The sequence below is a fragment of the Hevea brasiliensis genome, chromosome 3 (genome assembly GCF_030052815.1).
Source record: "Hevea brasiliensis isolate MT/VB/25A 57/8 chromosome 3, ASM3005281v1, whole genome shotgun sequence".
In the NCBI taxonomy this organism is placed as follows: Eukaryota; Viridiplantae; Streptophyta; class Magnoliopsida; order Malpighiales; family Euphorbiaceae; genus Hevea; species Hevea brasiliensis.
Window position 1 is genome coordinate 100,718,556 of NC_079495.1, and position 21,291 is coordinate 100,739,846.

Genomic DNA, 21,291 nt, shown 5'->3' on the forward strand with positions numbered 1-21,291 from the left:
TTGAGCTTAATTTAACTAAAATTTTCATCTATTCTTTTTACACAAGTTCTAAGACTCAATTCCTAACTCTATGACTTTCATACCTTTACTTCGAGTTTCAGCTTTCATAATCTTGTTCTTTTTCAACTTGGATTCATCTTGAAATGCCTTTGACTGCTCTTCCTCCTTAGATGCAACCTCAAAGATTCTTCATGAATAAGAGCAATAATTTACACATCACTTAAAATTGAGTTAGATAGTTGTTTCTAGTTAAATTTTATTATCATCAAAATTAATGCTCATTTTGAGCTACACGTGATCAATATTACTGAATAAATATATAACAGAGGAAGCACAGAGCAGTTGAAGTAACTGCTTCCTTCCTATAACAGAAAATGTACGCGTAGATAGAACTAGCTAATTTTGGCACCTTTACTATGATCTTTTTTTTTTTTGCCAGAACTTTTACTATGATCTAATACTTGGAACAAAGATTCGACAGTTGGAAACACGCTAAGAAAAGCCCATTTCTGCTTTAGGGAAATGAGCACAATTCACCTACTCTGCCAAGTTGAGATGAAGAGAACTGCGCAACTTTCTGCTTTTACCAACAGAGGAGCTTGCTTCTTGATTTTCAAAGTAATCAGCAGCTGTTCCAAATATATAATAGCCTTCTCAATGTTTTGCTCAAGCTCATGCAACTCACCAATTTCCTAAATGAGGAAAAAGTAATTCAACAACAATCATAATTAATTACCCTTTAATTTCACCAACTTCTATTACAGTAACAAATAGTTCTTTTTACATACATATCAAAGCAAAATATGTATTATCAAAAAGAGGGGGCTGGATCTGACCTACAAAATGCGAAAGACAATTATCACTCCGTTTGGGTTGGTGGAAAATGAGGAAAGAAAGAAAAATCAAAATAGAAAATAAAAGAATTTTCCAACCCTTGTAAACAAGAAAGAAAACATAAAGGGAAAAATAAAATAGGCCAGTAAAATATTATGTGGACCTATGTGAATGGAAAATGAATAGAAATTATATTTCTACTCTTTTAATCATTTATTTTAATTACAAATAAAAAGACAAAATAAATTTTTACTCCCAAAAAATATATTATGAGCTGAGTATTCGAATAATCGAACTACGTGATTTGGGCATAGTTCGACCTATTACATATTGCTCGGACATAGTTCGATCTACCCTGTTTAACTCTATCCTATGTAACTCAGACATCTAGTCATGTCAAGATAAGGATACCTATGCTACTTGACTCCAAATCCAATCTCAATATACTCTCCCATTCCATTAGAGTTTGGGCCCATGCCTATATAAGAGACTCTCAGGTACGTTTATCATTTAAGCATGGAGAAGTTGTCTAAATCATTTCACCCGATGTCTCTCTGTCACTTAATCATGGAGTTCCATAAATAGCATCAACTATTTAAAAGCTACTTTTTTTTTTCTTCTTAACATCCAAATAAGGAAAATAATTTTTCATTCACTCATATTTTCTCTCTATCTTCCCCCCTACCCCTTTAAAAAATTTCAAACTTAGCCTAAGATTGCAGAAGGAGACAAAAGAGTAAATAAAATTTAGAGGGCAACTATCTTTTGTCATTCTCATAATCATTATATCAAACAGCTGGTACGCAAACAATAACATTATTACGATTTGCACCTTGCAATGCTTTGCAGCCATGCTAATGCTATACCTGCCATCCAACTGCATACAAAAAACACCCACCAAATAAAATTATAAAAATCCCAAAAAAGAATTATACAAGAAAATTGAATATAGTGCATATTGAAAATATGTAAATGCAGCAAACGAATTAACAATGCTTGATGCATATAGTCACTGCCTTAAGACTATTTCTGTCTCAATCACAATCAGAAACATTGTTATTTAAGATATAACAAACTTTTATTTTTATCAAAACATAGCAAAATTGTGTGACTCACATTCGATTAAACGTTTTTCACATCTTCTGGCATAATTGCCATAGACCTTGGTCCATTTCACGCGTAAGTGTCATGTCATGTCATGGCATGGCCTTGGCTTTATCTTCATCTAAACCCACATTATAAGGCTAATGAATTTCTCTTCTCTAAGCAATGTGAGACATCAACCTTTGTAATATCTCTTTGCATCTGAAAAGTTTTGTTAAAAATTATATAAACTAAAATTTTTATTTTTTAATTTAAAATTGCTTTTTTTTTTAAATTATATAATTAAATTTCAAAATAATTACAAAAATACTTATTAATAATTTAACAATAAAAAACACAATATATTAATGACACCCAATCTACCTCTATACAAAATAATAATTGCAATAATAAATAAATGTATAAAAAGATCAAATCTTGATGTGAGCAACTGAAAATCCTTTGGTGGGTTTCTTTCACCATCTTCAACTCTCTATTTTGTTGGTATTACCCTACACTCCTATACATATATATAAAGTTAGCTCAATTATTTGAAATATTAGAAGAATAATGATTTAACTAAGGTTTTGGTTATTATTTTAATCCAATAGTCATTTGTAGCTGTAATTGAAAGAAATAGCTAGTTCAGCATTCGAGGCATAATTTTGAAATTTGGACTAATGTGATTACTTCAATTAAAAAATTTGAGAATTAAATTTATGTTGATCTGAGTTATCTTTAAAAAATTAAAAATGATAAAGTCTGATTGACTCAGCCATGGTTACCTAGCTCAATGGGATTTCTTTTTTTTTTTTTAATAATTTTTTCTATAAAACTATGTTGTTTTATACATACAATAATCATTGTATAATCGTTGTTCATAAACATGTGGTAACCCTTTGCATGATAAAAAATATAAAAATGACCATTTTTTTTAACCTCCTAAATGCAACAATGATATCTGTTTTTTTTTTTTTTTAAATAACTCTAAAATATTGTTATAGATTTATTATCCTGGTTTTTTATATTTAATTTTAGAAAATGACTATCCACTAAAAATTAAGTAATATTAATTAAAATTTAAGGGTAAATTATACAAATTAATGAAATATATATATATATATATTAAAATTAATTTGTGAAAAATTATTGTTATGTTTATTGAATAGTATTTAATATAAATTTAATATATTAATATTAAAAATTAATATGCTAATATTAATGTATAAAAATTTTAATTATATAATATAAATTTAATATTAATTAAACAGTATTTAGAACTGACAGCATATAGGTTTGATCTCAATCTAATTTGGACTGAACTTTTCTTGACTCATTGCTTTTATGGATTTTAAATCAGACTAAATTTAAAAACGATGTGATTTTTTGTTTTTTTTTTTAAATTTTTTTTAATGGGGTGATGTGAGTTTATGCACATAGAATTTGCTATATTTGGCTTGTAAAAAAAAAAAAAAGGATTTGATAATATTTCTTTTTTTTTTAAAAAAAAAATCTCAAAAGCCTAACTCGATTTGACTTTAAAAAATTTTATTTTACTTTTATTTTAATAAAAGTATAATAATTTTTATTTAGGTAAGCCTAATCCAAAAACAAAAAGATTGAATCAAATTAATTAAAAATTATAATGGAGCACATGTATTAATTATCACTTATTAATTCTTCACATAGTGTTTACCGCATTTTTTTTTTTTAAATTAATTATGGATAATGTTAACTCATCTCGTGAAGTTAGATAAGAACAGCCTCCTGCTTTTGTGGATTAATATGGACTAACTCTTTGTCGTGGCTTTGAGGATAATGTTCATAATTTTCATTAAAAATACACATATAATATTTACAATATAATTATTTTCTAAATTTAAATAATAACTTGAAGACATAATTTCAAATTAATTTGATTTATTAATTAAATATTTAATTTCATTATAAAAATATTTGGCAATACTATATTTTTATAATTTATAAAAAAATTTAAATTTAAATTTAAAATTTCATAATAGTAAAAAAGAATATTAAATTAAAATCTATTTATCATTATATATATTCATCATTTAATTTCATGATAATTGATTGATGCCAAATAGACTCTAAAGGGGATGAACTCCTACAAGAATTTTATATATATATAGAAGCTTTTGTTAAATTGTCTTTCCTTGAGTCTATCCTTAATCCAAGTAGATAACCCTATCTTAGTATTAATTTATGCTTATAAATTAACTTAGAATATAAAGAGCTGCATTATAGATCAAACAGATACATCACCAATCAACGTAGCACACATTAAGTTTTTCTTGGTTTATCCTAATAAATATCATGCTTAAAAAAAAAAAAAAAAGATACATGAAATCTAAAGGCTCTATTCAAATAACAAAGCAAACATGAAGATAGAAGACTCGAGTAAGAGAATGAGTTACACTATTTACTTATCTTGGTATCCAACTATCAGAAAATGTCAAATATACATTTGTGTTATTTAATTTTTATTTATCACACACTATAATTAAATATTTTTTCTAATAAATACCTAAATTAAAAAAAAAATTAACATTTTAGCACAATTGCACAGTCAATAATAAGTGTGATATATGTGCGATGATATGTACAAAGGCTGCCAAATGACTAAAACATGCTCTGAGTGGCACTCAAGCTTCGAGAATATAAGTATAAAGCAATGAATTTAATGAATGCGTAATGTTTAATCCCCAAATCAATTTGGCGTTCAAATTTCATTCTCAAAAAGTTGTAGAGACAAGAACATAATCTAAGATTTAGTCGAAACTCTTTGAACCAAATTGGCTGGAACACATTCTTATCGTAGACGGGTTCCATGGTTTTTGCACCGAAGATTTGAAAAAGTGCTGCTAAATATATATATATATAAGTTTATTTTGTTGATTTTTGAAAGTTTGTGTCTTTGCATGTTTGGTTAACTTTGATTCTTAACTGATTGAAATAGGAAGATAGATTTTTTCGGCTATTATAGTCGAAGATATGGGTATTTTTGTGTGGGTTTGTTTTATTGTTTTTCTTGTTTTTGTTGACAGTAGTCCAAGCCTTTGAAAATGAGTGTTTGCAATTGTTTTTTTTTTTTTGCTTTAATGTCATGAAGCTACCAGTGTTATGGTGAATGAATGAAGGTGCTTAGGTGAACGAAGGTGTAGCAACAGGTGGTTCATCATCAACATCAAGAGGTAGAGGCCAACAAAGGGGAATTATAAAGGTACTGTGGGTAGAGGAACCACAAGTGTCATTATTACTAATCTTGGGTCAATTAGAAAAAATGAGAGGGACATTGATAAATTGCCATGTAAAAAAGGTGGATCCACATCATGGGGAACCTCAAGGTCTAGCACACATAGTGCATATGGGAACAAGAGAAGTGTTGGTGAATTGAATCAAGTATAAGCCAATAATAGAAGAAAGGCATATTTTTTGGGTTTTGATATTATATTCAATGATAATAGAGGTTTCTCAATTCAAAATGTTAGTATTTATCTTGAATATATGCTTTTAATAATACTCTTAAAAGTGTTTACTCTTATTAATACTTTTCATTTTGGTTGTGTAGCATGGATTACCATTCAGTAAGTCTGTCAACTATCAAACCAATAATCCAAGTAAAAAGAGCAGTTGAGATTACCGGTGACCGTGGATTCAAGACAACAAGTTTCAAATGGAAAGGCAAGCAAGCTATTACTATAGCACAGTTGCTGCGTGAGAGGTTTGGGAAGATTATGACAAGGGGAAGTAGCCAACAATCACACAACATCTGTGCATCTAAGAATGCCACGAGACTAGGAGGGAAGAAAGCCGGCAATCACAAGGCAATGTTTTCACATAATGACGAAATTGTGTCATGTTAGGATTTAGTCAATTTATATCTTTTTCGATGGAGAATTGTGTTTGTAGATTTTGGATAAGTTATGACTTTTTCTGTCATATTAGATTGTGTAAGTTGGCTTTTGAATAAATTATGTCATTTTACTTATGTAAATCGAATTAAGTTTGCAATAATATGTAAGTGCTTTTAGGTTTATAAATTGACTACATTTATATGTGGTTATTGGACAAAATTATGAGTTATACTGTGTTATTGTCACAAATTATATATATATTTAATGAAATAAATGAAATTCAGCGGACACGAACAATCACACACACAATCACACACACACTTATACATAGACATGTGTGTGTGTATATATATATATAATTTACTCTATTTTTTTTTAACAATTTTATATATTGTTATAACATAAGATGGGCTTCGCTCATGCGCTTACTAATCTCAATTTCGGTAACACACTCCAAAAATAATTCTATACCTCGTCTAAACGTTACTCCTATCATTTTATGAGCTTCCAATCTCTTCAAACCACTTAGAGGATTAATTGGGTCTTGTATATAATATATATATATAAAAGTAATTCTTCGCATAGTGTATCTAGTATGATTTAATCTAATGATTAAATACTTATTACTTATTTAATAGACTCATATTTGAATTTCAATTCTTTAATTTTATACTTAAATAAAAAAAATCTTCACATAGTGTTTACAGCATTTCTTCTAATCGGTTATGGATAATATTAACACATGATCACATGAAGTTAGATAACAATGGTCTCCTGCTTTTGTATTGATTAGACAAAACAAAAGGCGGTGGACTAACTCTTTGTCTTGGCTTTGAGGATAATGTTTATAAGTTTCAATAAGAATACAAATATAATGTTACAATATAATTATTTCTAAATTTAAATAATAACATTAAATTATTTTTTCATTATAATCTCAGGTTAGTTCAATTTATAAATTAAATATTTAATTTCATTATAAAAATTATTTGATTTATAAAAAATTATATTTTAAAATTTGATAATCATTAGAAGAATGCACTATTAAATTAAAATTTATTGATAATTTTATCTATTCACTTAATATCATTATAATTGATTAATGACAAATAGTTTCTGATGGGGTTGAAGGCATAAATTAATAATAAGATAGGGTTATCCACTTAGATATAAGGATAGACACATGGATAACCATATCTTATTATTAATTATATATATATATATATATATATATATATATATATATATATATATATGAAAGATGTTGCTTCCTGTACGTCTACATTTAATATATTGTTAATTTAAAATAATTAAATCTCTCAAATTTTATTTTGTTAAAAAAAATTCTTAATTCAAACTTTATTTTAAGTAATTTTTATTTTTAAATATAAATTTTAAAATAATTAAAATTAATTCATATACAGTTAAAAAATTATACAATATAAATAATTATATAATTAAAATATATAATCATTTAAATATAAAAAAATAAATATAAATAATTAAAAATAATATGTTTTCTAAATTAATTTTTTTTAATTATGTCAATTATATCAATTTCCCTTATTCTATGTCAACTATGTTAATTATATTAATCAACTATAATTAATCAAAGATATTTTCCTTAAATAGTTTAATTAAATTATTTTAGTACTTAAATATAACTTATTATATATTTATGAATATAAAAATTAATTTATTTAAGATTTTAAAAATTAAAAGTTACAAACATACATACCTGAATTATTTAAAAAAAATAACTGAATTATTAATTAATTTGAATATGTGAAATTGTTTATGAATCACAACGAATTGAGTTATTTGGATAACCAATCTCATCGAATTCTATTAAAATGAATTTGAATAATATATAATTGATTTTAAGGCTAATTAGTTTTTTTAACAATTTGTTAATTAGTTTTATTTTTAATGGATCAATTTTGATCCTATTTATTGTTGCCCTAAATTGATTTGAGATAAGATACTTGAATTAAAATTATAAGATTTGGCCAAACCTCCTCCCTGTGAGCTAGCTTTTAAGGTTAAATTAGATCTGATCTATTTTCTCTATATGGTATTAAAGTCTATTATGTTTCAATATTAAATCAATTATAAATTTATTAACTTACAAATTTTACGCTTTAACTATTTATAATTAAGTTATTTATAATTAAGTGTAGGAGATTTATTATCTTACATTAATTTAAGATAAGATATTTAAATTAAATATAACATTTAACAAACTCTCTTCCTCTTAAATTAATTTTTAAAATTGAGTTAGCGAAATCTTTTGCTAAAATTTTCATAACTAATCAGTAATCTTCCCAATTAAGATGGAAGGGTTATTAAGTAGATTTTATGACCTACACATTGCGGTACCATGACGATGGCAAACTGTATCTATACTTATTTAGAGAATGATAATGTAAACTACTTCCCAGCTATGGCAGAGCAGATTTTACGAATTCTGTCTCCAATAACTTTAGTCAATCAATCAGATCGACCGTCAATTAGATTGAGCATAATCACAATTATTAATTAAAATTTCACGGACACCAGAGCTGAAATGGAACAAGACAAAGCTCCAATGTCATATCAAAGATAAAGCTCGTAATATTTTAGCTGTAAAGGAAAGTAACAAGTAGGGAAAGATTAAGTACATGATTAGGATCTTAATCATTGAATTTTAACACTGTAATAGTCAACAATTGACGAAAAATTAGGTCAACTTGTCAACAACTGAGATGAGACAAATAAAAATGCACAACTCTGTGATTTGAATGATTGTGTAGGCCACAAAAGCCATTAAAATCCCAAATTAAATTAAACTAAGTTAAACACCCATAATTATCTACCTAATCAGTGTTAGATTATTGTGGTTAATTATGAGTGATATCTCCATAATCACTCTTCACACCTTTACCTACTTCCATGCTTGTTTGCCCCTTTTCTTCTCAAATTATAAATTTAGAGAGCACTAGTACCCCCATGAACCACTACCCTTTTCGTAGAAAATATATTTTTTTTCAGTGTGATGTCAAGTATATATTGTAAATTGACATGTCTAAAATAAATATAATTTTCAATCACAAAGAACCAATTTTAAATGCTTAGCTCCTTAGTCATATCCTTATCAGTGTTTTGAGCATAGTGGAATGCCACAAATCCAGCCAGCCATAAAGTGGGAAGATGTGGGTGCTCCACAATAATAATAATAATAATAATAATAATAATAATAATAGTGATATTGAAATCGTCAGTTTGGATCATAATTCGGACGGTGCTTCTGCAATTTTCTTTCAGAGGGTGAGGATGGTTTTGGCAAATGCTTGAAATATTTAATTACCCTTTGGGGCATTTGTTTTTATCCCTGGACCTCACGTTGCTTGGATTAGGTACTGGTGCTGATTGTTGTCTTATAGGCCACTCAAGATTTGCGCAATCCCAGTGAAGAGAACATGGATGTCTACTCATTGTGCTTTCAATCTCTTTGGACCAAACAGAAATGTCATGACCTCATAAATAAATTGGAAAGTGATCGATCTTGTGCTCACATTTATATTAGCCATTGAATCATCTTTCACATATTTCAGATTTATCAAATCATATTTGGTAATAAATATTGATTAAACAGCTTTTGATAGTGAAATTGTACCTGTCTAAAGTAGCTTTACGTGTATGCAATGAGAGTGAATGAAAATTATGCAAATTTGGGTCAAGAAAGATTTTACATTCACACACTTTATCCATGCATTCAATTATTATGCATTTTAAAGGTTGCCACATGATAATTTAAGTCTTAAATTTTTGGAAGATTTACAATTTGGTCCTTGAATTTTTTCTTATATTATACTTTCATCCCTAAATTTTGAAAAATTAATTATTTAGTCTTTAAATTTTACGCTATATTACACTTAGTCCCTAAATTTTGAGAAATTAATTATTTAGTCTCTTTAATTTTAATATATAAAATAATTTAATCCCCATAATTCTAAAGTTTATAACAATTTTATACATTAACAAAATGATTAAATTGTTCTGTATATTAATATTAAAAAGACTAAAGTATAATATAATGAAAAATTAAGGGACTAAATAATTAATTTATCAAAATTCAAGGATTAAAGTAAAATATAAAGCAAAACGCAGGAACTAAATAATTAATTTTTTAAAATTTAGAGACTAAGTATAATATAAAGTAAAATTTTTAAGGATCAAATTGTAAATTTTTTAAAATTTTTATTTAAATTTAATTTGTTACAAATTAAATATGTAAAACTTACATATAAAATAAGTTAATCGCATTATATATATTTTTTTTATCTTGATTATGGTGGATTGAGTGATATATTATTCTCCTCAGATGCATACAAAGTTACAAACTGGTAAAAGATTTTCAACCGCTGAAAGTAAACAGAAGAAAAAGAAATATCCAAATCTTAATTGGGACATGAGAATCGTCTGTGATTTCGTTGATGTAAAGGAGGTGGATTTGGAAAGAGACAAGGAGTCCACTGAGGGCAGTGGGTCAGTAAAAACGACAATGAGTGCAATCAGGTCAGGAGTCCCTCAGCAGTAGCTGTCTTATACATTTTGAGTTCTACGTACCAACCAATCTCCACTTTTTTTAACGGCCTCTGGTGATTGCTGGAGCAAAATCATTTTTTTGTTCCATAACCCATTTGCTTCATTTTTCCAAATCTCATAGAGTTTCTCTCTTAACCATTCTCTTGCCTCCAAATTTTTTTCTCCAAAATTTCCTTTAACCAATAATCTAACTTAGTTGTATAAGTAGCGCTAGCAGTATTCCACAAGAGGTCATTCGTTTATTTTCTCCTAAAACTTCCTCAAATTTTGTGTAGAGATGTCTAACACAAAATCTAGGCTGATGATTGGGGAATAAGTCATGAACAAACCAAATGCCAACACAACACTGAAATTTACAAACACGATACAATTACGAGAGATAGGTAGCAAGCATGCAAAAATAACTAAATAAAATTGTGAAGAAAATAACTTTAATAAGAAAAATACACCTATATGTAAAATAAATCTGAATAGATCATAATAATCATAAACATAATGTGAATAATAAATATAAGATTCAATCATCACCTAATAATGGATCTTGAATAAATAAATTCTCACAGATCTAGAAAGCGTACCTGATGTGGAGTTTAATTGAGCCATGCTAATAATTGAGAGAGATATTTGATTTAATAAATTGATTTCTCCCTCTTGACCCTTCTTGATTTACACACAAGACTTTAGCGATAAAAGACTTTCTTGAGATGACCTTATTATCTCTGACTTTATGAAAGAAAATGTGCATAACCTTATGAGTAGAGAGAGTACCAGCTTATATATATATATATATATATATAAGATTTAATTTGGTACGTCCATCAAGTATCCTTATACAATTAGAATTAGGATTTACTTCAATGAAAGTAATTCTTGTACAATTAGGATTTTTTTTAATTAAAGTAACTATCAATTAATATTGGGCCACATTAAAAGAATTAATTTTAGCCCATATGGTAATATTAATTATCGGATAAAATCTTATATTCTCCCACTTGGCACAATAATTAAGTGATATAAACTTTAATAACATAAATATTAGGCGCGCATGTAATAAACAAATCCTTTCCATAATATGCTTCGTAATTACCTTCCTATAATAAATTACTAAGTATGGGTTATGACAGTTGTACATTGTTTAATCACATAACCCCTTCCATATACCACAACACTAGCAACTTACCATAGTAGGTGTATATATATATATATATATATATATATATATATATATATATATATATATATATATATATATCACATCATGGTCCACTATAATGTCTTGAAAAGAGTTTTCCTGTTATCATTCACTCAAGATATTATGTGTACACAATTATGAGAAAACAGAAAATCCATTAATATATGTCAGAAAACATATCAATGAGTTCAGAGTGTCAAGGCAAATATATCATTAATTAATACAACTAAGACCCATTCAAAGCACGTGTTCTTTAAATGTCTTAGGTTGTAAACCTTTATTCAACGAATCTGCAATAATGAGATCAGTATCAATGTGCTCAATAAACACTCTTCGTTTCTGAACTTCGTCCTTAATGGCAAAATACTTTATTTTCATATGTTTCGCACCCTTCGAATATTTTTCGTTCTTGGAGAAAAATACTGCTGCGGAATTATCACAATAAATTCTCAGCAGCTTGCTAATGGTGTCGATTACCCAAAGTCCTGAGATAAAGTTCCGCATCCATAATGCATGAATTGTGGCTTCAAAACATGACATAAATTCTGCTTCCATAGTGGATGAAGCAATAATAGACTGTTTGGTACTTTTCCATGATATTGCCCCTTCAGCTAATAGGAACAGGTAGCCAAAAGTAGACTTTGTACTGTCAACACATCCAGCAAAATCTGAATCTAAGTATTCAACCACTTCTAAATAATTAGATCTCCTATAAGTGAGCATGTGATCCTTAGTTCCTTGCAGGTATCGTAAAACTTTCTTTGCAGCTTTCCAGTGATGGATTTCATGATTGCTTTGATATCTACCAAGCATTCCAACGGCAAAGCTAATGTCGAGTCTTATGCAGGTTTGAGCATACATCAAACTGCCCACAACTGAAGCATAAGGAATTGATTCTATTTCTTTACGTTCTACATCATTCTTTGGACAATGATTGAGACTGAATTTATCCCCTTTTTGTATGGGAACAATTTCTGCTGAATATTTATGCATATTAAATCTCTCTAGAATTCTATCAATATAGGCTTTCTGAGATAATCCCAACAGTCCTTGTGATCTATTATGGAATATTTCTATTCCAATCACAAAGGAAGCCTCTCCCATATCTTTCATTTCAAAATTCATTGAGAGAAAATCTTTAGTCTCACGTAATATGCTCAAATCATTTGCAACAAGCAAGATATCATCAACATACAGAATTAAGAAAATAAACTTACTCCCACTGATCTTTTGATATATACATTGATCAACAACATTTTCCTTAAAATTAAAAGACTTTATGGTATCATTGAACTTAATATACCATTGGCAGGAAGTTTGCTTAAGTCCGTATATTGATTTCTTAAGTTTACACACCATATGGCCTTTTCCTTCAACTGAGAAACCTTCAGGTTGGTCCATATAAACTTTCTCTTCAAGTTCTCCATTTAGAAAGGTTGTTTTCACATCCATTTGGTGCAACTCTAAGTCATAATGAGCCACCAATGCCATGATAATTCTTAATGAGTCTTTCTTTGAGACTGGTGAAAATGTTTCTTTATAGTCAATGCCATCCTTCTGAGTATAACCTTTGGCAACAAGTCTTGCTTTATATCATTCAATTTTGCCATTCGAGGCACGCTTGGTCTTAAAGACCCATTTACACCCAACTCATTTAGATTCTTTAAGCAATTCGATGAGATCCCACACTTTGTTTTGTTCCATAGATTTTAACTCATCTTTCATGGCATCTAACCACTTATCAGACTCATTACTTTCTATAGCTTGTGAAAAGGAAATTAGATCTTTATTAATTCTTATATCAAAATTTGACTCTTACAAGTAAACGACGTAATCATCAGCAATGTTGATCTCCTTTCTCTTTGAGATCTTTTTAATGGCATTTCTTGTGGTTCACCTTCATTAGCTCTTTGTGGGTTAGCTTCTTCAAAATGTGTTTCATCATTATGTTGTGTAGCATTATTAGGTCCTTCAACAATTGTTGGAACAACATGTAGAGTTGGAGTGGATGTTGGAACTTTAATAGGCACATGAAAATCAACTTCATTTTCTTATATATCCACATCCTGTCTCTCAATACTCCTACTAACTTCACCATTTTCAAGAAATCTTGCATTACAAGTTTCCACAATTCTTGGACTATGGTTTGGAATATAAAACCTATATCCTTTAGAGTTCTCTGGATAACCAATAAAGTATCCACTTATCATTCGAGAATCTAATTTCTTTTCATATGGATTATAAATTCTTGCTTCCGCTTGGCAACCCCAAACATGCAGGTGCCTTAAACTAGGTTTTCTTCCAATCCACAATTCATAAGGTGTCTTTGAGACTGCTTTGCTAGGAACCCTATTTAACAAGTATACGACGGTTTTAAGTGCATACATCCACAAAGATATAGGTAAAGAAGAGTTGCTCATCATACTCCTAATCATATCCATTAAAGTCCGATTTCGCCTTTCTGCCACTCCATTTTGTTGAGGAGTACCCGACATAGTATACTGTGCACATATGCCATGACTTTCTAAGAATTTTGCAAATGGACCAGGACATTGTCCCATTTCAGTGTGTTTTTCATAGTATTCACCACCTCTATATGACCTTACTATTTTCACTTTTCTATCTAATTGCCTCTCAACCTCATTTATGTACACTTCAAGTGCATTTATTGATTGAGATTTTTCATTAAGCAAATAAATATATCCATAACATGAAAAATCATCAATAAAGGTAATAAAGTACTTTTCTCCATCAAAAAATGGTGTATCAAAAGGCCCACATATATCAGTGTGTATAATTTCAAGAAGCTAACTGCTTCTTGTGGCTCCTTTTTTATTGTGTTTGGTTTGCTTTCCTTTAATGCAATCCACACACACATCAAGATCAGTAAAATCTAGATTCGGTAGGATCTCATTGTTTACTAACCTCTCTAATCTTTCTTTGGATATGTGACCTAAACGTTTATGCCACAAAAAAGCAGAATCTTCATTCAGTCTACTACGCTTAATCCCAATATTGTTATAAGTGACAAGCAAAGATTCAGCAAAATTATCATCAAGTTTCAGCCTATATAAACCATCAATAAGAATTCCAGAGCCAATAACAGAATTATTATTATTATTAAATAAACTTAAACATCCATGTCCAAACTTAACATTAAACTCAGATTCATCAAGTTTTGAAATAGAAATAACATTCCTAGAAACTGAAGGTAGATAGAGAGTTTGTAAAAGATCTAAGTGATAACCATTGTCCAAGATCAAACGGTAAGTCTCTATGCCTTCAATTGGGGCCTTCATCCGGCTCCCCATAAATAGAAAGTCTTTAGTTGGGTTTGTGGTTTGGATTGTAAGAAATCCTTGTATCAAATTGGATACATGAGTAGTAGCACCAGAATCAAACCACCAAGTATTATTAGGAACTTCAATTAAGTTTGATTCAAAATATACATAAGCATAAGGATTACCTTTCTTTTCGAACCAAGCTTTACGTTTCAGGCAATCTTTCTGATAGTGTCCTACTTTCTTATAGAAGCGACACTTATCTGCCATTTATTCCCTTTTTGCAGTTTGAGAAGCATTTGGAGATCCTTTCTTTTTCTTCTTAAACTTGTTGGCTTTTGGTTTAAGTCCTTTACTAGCTCCTTGGCCTATAATGTTGATAGAATGAATCCCTTGATTCTTTAATCTCATTTCCTCCTAAATTAGCTTACTGGCCAATTCATTAACATTCCACTTATCCTTAATAGTGTTGTAATTGATTTGAAATGGCCCATATTCAGGAGGTAGTGAGTTTAGAATGAACTGCACTAAGAAGGAATCATCCACCGCCATCCCTAAGGTCTTTAGCCTTGCTGCAATATCACTCATCTCTATAATGTGCTCCTGCATACTCTTCAACCCATTATACTTCACGGTCGTGAGTTGTGCCATTAGAGTACCAGCGAGTGACTTGTCTGCAGAACGAAATCGTTCTTCCACAAAATTAAGGTATTTTTTTGCATTTTTAGTTTGTGGGATTATTGTCTTAATGTTGTTGGCAATAGTCATTCGCAGAAACATAAAGTTTAATCTGTTTGACCGTTCCCATTGCTTATGGTACAACTTTTCTTCTTCACTGCTTGTATCTGTAATGGCAGTGGGTTTGTCTTCCAATAATGCTAAGTGAAGTTCCAAGACACCTAAATGGAACTTGACTTGCTCACACCATTCAGAGAAGTTTAGCCCACTGAATACAATAACAGATGAAGCTTGCGAATGAAGAGTAATAGCTGCAAATATTATACACATACTCAAATTAAAATAGGTTCAGATAATTCAAACAATTAGAGTATACTATAGTTCTCCTTTGGGTAGATACTATAATATACTTTCCTAAATTAAATGCCTTTAAACTTAATTGGACAATAATTAATTTATATCAAATATACATGTTGTCTTTGGACATCCAATATATATTTGATAAAATATTATTATTTTCATAATTCTTACTATCATAGAATAATTGATTTACCTTTGAGTAAAATCCTTAAATTTTGATGACTAGTGGATATCAATTAATCATTTTTCATCATAGGCATTTATTAGTATGAATAATTGATAATTTTTATATACATGCAAATATTATTCATAGTTCGACCACTTTGGTGACTAACAAACTAAAACAAATATCATAAGGCATGCATATAAATTATATATCTTAATAAATCTAATATTTATTCATTCATTAGGTTTAATTACAATTCTTAACTAAATTGAGTAAATAACATAATTTAAGGCATAAAATCTTAATTGGGTATTGCAACCCTCATTATCATTTTTTTATTTTCATTATGATTATTTAATGTTTTTCGGTGGAACTTGTCCCCGATTTGAACTTTCAATGGCCATCTAAAGAAAAATTCGGCCAAGTTAATTTCTTTCTAAACGAGGAATTAAGTTTCCAATATGTTTCATCGTACTGTGCTTGGCCAAATTAAATTTTGCCAAAACATTTTTTTTTAATTCTTTTCGGGAACACTCGTTCTCAATTCCATTTAATTTGTAAACATGTTTTTCAACATGTTGACCCTCCATGGCCGAATCCAATGAGTCTTGGCCAAACTTAATTTAATTTTTTTTAATTATTAAACATTAATTTTTAATCCTTAAATCTTTAGAATGATACTTTAGTTCTACTTAAATCTAATATCAAGAATATCAATATTATGTTCATCATAAATTTAATGGAGAAATTTAATTGTTCAAAACCTAGTGCTCCGATACTACATGTAAAATAAATATGAATAGATCATAATAATCATAAACATAATGTGAATCATAAACATAAGATTCAATCATCACTCTAATAATGGATCTTGAACAAATAAATTCTCACAGATCTAGAAAGCGTACCTGATGTGGAGTTTAATTGAGTCATGCTAATAATTGAGAGAGACCCTTTAATTTAATAAACTGATTTCTCTCTCTTGATCCTTCTTGATTCACACACAAGACTTTAGCGATGGAAGACTTTCTTGAGATGACCCTATTATCTCTGACTTTATGAAAGAGAATGTGCGTGACCTTATGGGTAGAGAGAGCACCAACTTATATATATATATATATATATATATATATATATATATATATATATATATATATATATATATATATATATATATATGCAAGACTTAATCTGGTACGTCCATCAAGTATCCTTATACAATTAGAATTAGGATTTACTTCAATTAAAGTAATTCTCATACAATTAGGATTTATTTTAATTAAAGAAAATATCAATTAATATTGGGCCACATTAAAAGAATTAATTTTGGCCCATATGGTAATATTAATTACCGAACAAAATCTTACACTATATCGATTTGGGTAGGTTCTAAGAGACATAAATGTCCAAGTGAAGCTGTTATGCATCTGCATGTCATCCTTCAGTAGCTCAAAAAACCACTTCCAAGATTTGGCACATTTTGTTTTCACCACAGCATATGCAAAGGGGAATATGCAATCATTAGGGATGGCCACAGCAGACAACAACCGACTTCTATAAGTCCTTTTCCACCAACAATAATTTAAACTTATCAAATTTTTACACCATTCATTGAATGGATTCTTCACAGTTCTAAACAAAATGTAAACACCTTCAAATTACCATTTCTCGGTTAAAAATTCTACATTACTACCTAGATTTGTCCTCAGTAGCTCCATCTATACTTGTACAATCTTTCATGCTACCCACTAATTTTCTTACGTGCTCGGTCCTAACTCTTCAAGCTTTCATCCTATATGTGGTGAAGCTCCAATCATCTTTTACCCTATTAATTAAAGAGCCCGTTCAAAATCCAATCAAGTTCACCTCCAAAATTATCTAAATACTTTTAGGCTGTCCACTAGGCTGTTGCATGGAATTTTTAGACACTTCTCCACAAAGTGTGGGTGAAATCCCCTGACTTTATTTGCGTGGTTGGATCATTTGAATCCTTAGGTTATTCTTACTAGCATACATTTTTCACCCATAATTTCTATAGCACTTTGCTTGCACTCTTCAGATGTCATTCCTTGGTAAATGTATCTGAAACCCATGTTTAATTCAAGTTTTGTATGCCTCTTATATCCTTCTCTGTTCTTGAAAAGCATTTATACTTTGAAAGTAAGATCATCACTCGTATCTCTATCTACATTGAAATCTAGAAACCTCTTTGCACATTCATCATCAAAATATGTTTCAGTAAGTAGCTCATTAAAAGGGATATCATTATCACTAACATGCACATTTACATCTTCATCCAACCCCTGAACGTGCACTCCCAGGCCACTACCTCTAGATCTGCCACAAAGATTACTCTATCCACCCATAAGTTGTAACACCCCAAAATTTTAAATTTTATGAGCATTTTTGGTATTTTAATTTTATTTAAATTATAGGAATTTTTTTTGAGATTTTTCGGATTTTAAAAATCGGGTTCGATTTTTCGAAAATATAAACTTTGATGATTTTTAAAAATTAATTTAAAGACCACGTGGCAAAACTGAAAATTTATTTGGAGTCTACATATTTTTCTGAGTTTTCTGGAATTTTTTTCTGAATTTTTGGACCTCGTTTTCGGTCCCGAGGTAGAGTTAAATTCAAAATTTTGTATCTTGAATCGGACCGGCCGAATCGAACCGGACCGGATCGGACCGGTCGAATCGGACCGGCCTTTTCCTTTTTCTTCTTTCCTTCCCCGCGCGCGTCGACCTCTCTTCCTTCTCTCTCTCTTTTCTCTCCTCCCGCCTCGCCGCCACCACCTCCCCGCCACCCCACCGGCGCGCCACCCACCTCCCACCGGTGGGAAACGCGCAAACTCCCTCCTCATGCATTTCGACTTCTCCGGCCAAAATCCGGCCGATCCGGCCACCAATCGGACCGGGTCTTGTGTATAAAATCATCTAGTCGACGAGAGCTTTCCATAGACACCAAGAACACCGAAATCCATCGAGCGGGTTGTTCGATTTTTGCTCGGGAAGATTTTAGCCCATTTCGACTTTTGGGCTAGATTTCTCGAAAACCGTGAATCCCACGAGAAAACCGAGGGTACCAGCACGCTTCACTTGTCGAGAGCTTCGCGGCGACATAAATTTCAAATTTTTCCGACACCGTTTTTCGATGGGTCCCAAGGAACTTCGCAGTGTTTTTCCGAGCATTTAATGAGCTTAGAAAATTCTAAAAAATTTATGTACTAACCCCCGTGTTATGGGCTTCGTGTAGGTATCCTCAATTCGCGGAAATTCGACAGTTGACCGGATCTGTGAATTTTCGGCCAGACAGACTCGTTACCGGAAAAGTCTCCGAATTGGATCGAGGTTTTGGCTATCCCCCTATTGTCAGACGTCCCGAGCACGTTCCCGAAGTCGGAATCGGCAAAGGTAAACCCGAACCTTGCTTTTTCATAATTTTCTAGTGCTTAAATAGGATTAAAAATCCATAAAATATTCGTGGTAGCTTAGAAAATTATGATTCTTTTTGCAATAGCCTAGTAATATTGCTAGAGACCGCGGGACAAAGTTTTAGAATTTTTAGAGCTTGTTTGGGTAATTTTTGCAAAAATGATCAATTATAAGGACTAAATTGAAATGTTACATATTGTGATGGATGATTGATTTGATGGGCCCAGGAGGGGCTGTGTGATATGATTGAGCTATGGATATATGGATTGTAAATATAGAAGTGTGTTTTGAGCCATTTTGCAGGTTGAGTAGGTCTTAGATATAGGGGAGACTCTGTCGGATTTTCGGCACGACTTAGGACGTATTGGTCTTTTTCTTTGTTTGTATTGAGTCAGATTTATTAAATGATTGTAATAAAATTGTCAGGTGAGCCTGACCTTCTTCCTCCGCCACCGCCACAAAGGACCATTGTCCTGAGTAAAATATTAATTTTAATTGTAATTTCACTATTATTATATGTTCAAGCATGCCCATGCATCACTTATATGCATATATTTATGTAGTTAAACTCTAGGAACGAATTATGTTGCATTGATAACTGTTAAAGTGCCATGATGTTGTTGTGGTAATTTGAGCAAGCAGCGTGCGTTGGTGTGCGTGTGATGTGGTGTGGACTATGGATGGGATCGTAGTCACGCTTGAGTTCTTCATTGGACCCGATCCTTCTGAGGGTAGTCACGCTTGAGTTCTTCACTGGGACCCCGATTTGGTTTATTAAGCGAAAGTCCGGCTTGAGTTCTTCACTGCACCAAGTTGGATTTAAGAGAGTCAGATAGGATCACCCCATATATTACGATTGATGCTACAGGGTGCGTGAGTGCTCCAAATTACCTTTTTGATGTTATGATGTGAAAATGTTGTTGATGTTGCATTTCACTCTACAGGGTGCATTAGTTTTAGATAGTTATAGAGATTATGGTTAAAATTGATATTTTACTCTCTGAGTCGAACGATCACTCCTGTTCAAAAATTTTTCCAGGCCATAGGAGAATGTTTTTGAGGTTAACCTGTTTTCTCCCTCGCAGGTCGATTACTAATGTTTGTATAAACTTGTTAAATCTTAGAATTTTCGCATGTGTTAGAAATGTTTATTTGATTTGGGTCTGTAAACTAAATTATTATTTTGGACCTGTAAACTTAATATTCTATGCATGTTTGATGGATTGGATGAGGGAGCTGAGCTCCCATTTATTTTTATGCTGATGAGTATGTGGAGGGTGAGCTGAGCTCCCCAATTGAGTATTTATTGTGTTTACAGGTCGGGTGAGTCGAAAACTCCCCGTTGGAAAGTCCATTTTATGGCCGGACTCTGTCCGTTTGATTTCTTGAATTTGGGCCCAAATGGGCCTTAGAGTTGGGTTAATGAACAGTTAGGCTTACTAAGGGCCTCGGGGGCTTTAGGCTGGCCCAGGTCCTATTGCCGGTCCAGCCCATAGGTTGGGTCGTGACATAAGTTAAAAATTATATGTTTGAAGCATTAACTATTTTTTTTTGGATATTACATTATCTGGCGATTAAAACTAATTCTGTTTGCTTTGAGTTGACCCACTAAGAGATAAAGCGCTCCTAATTAGTATATTCTTTATTCACGAGGATCAAATACTAACTCACTTAAGGGAAACTATTTAAATATTCACTAGTTACATAAAACCTAATATGTTGACTTTTTTTATAAGCCAAAAATATTATTAAATATGTTTGACTTAATAAACACATAAACAATTCTATTTGATACCAA

General features: G+C 30.6%; 2 long non-coding RNA genes across 2 annotated transcripts; one reads left to right on the forward strand and one right to left on the reverse strand.

Annotated features, from left to right (window-relative positions):
- Nucleotides 1-239: 239 nt before the first annotated feature.
- LOC110633739 (uncharacterized) lies at nucleotides 240-2,130 on the reverse strand. The gene is made up of 3 exons (XR_002490882.2): nucleotides 1,951-2,130; nucleotides 1,667-1,711; nucleotides 240-692 (listed from the first exon to the last, which is right to left on the reverse strand). It is a non-coding gene; the product is annotated as an uncharacterized LOC110633739 (long non-coding RNA).
- Nucleotides 2,131-4,649: 2,519 nt separating this feature from the next.
- Nucleotides 4,650-6,011, forward strand: LOC110633741 (uncharacterized). Its single transcript, XR_002490883.2, has 2 exons — nucleotides 4,650-5,158; nucleotides 5,507-6,011. It is a non-coding gene; the product is annotated as an uncharacterized LOC110633741 (long non-coding RNA).
- Nucleotides 6,012-21,291: the final 15,280 nt, after the last annotated feature.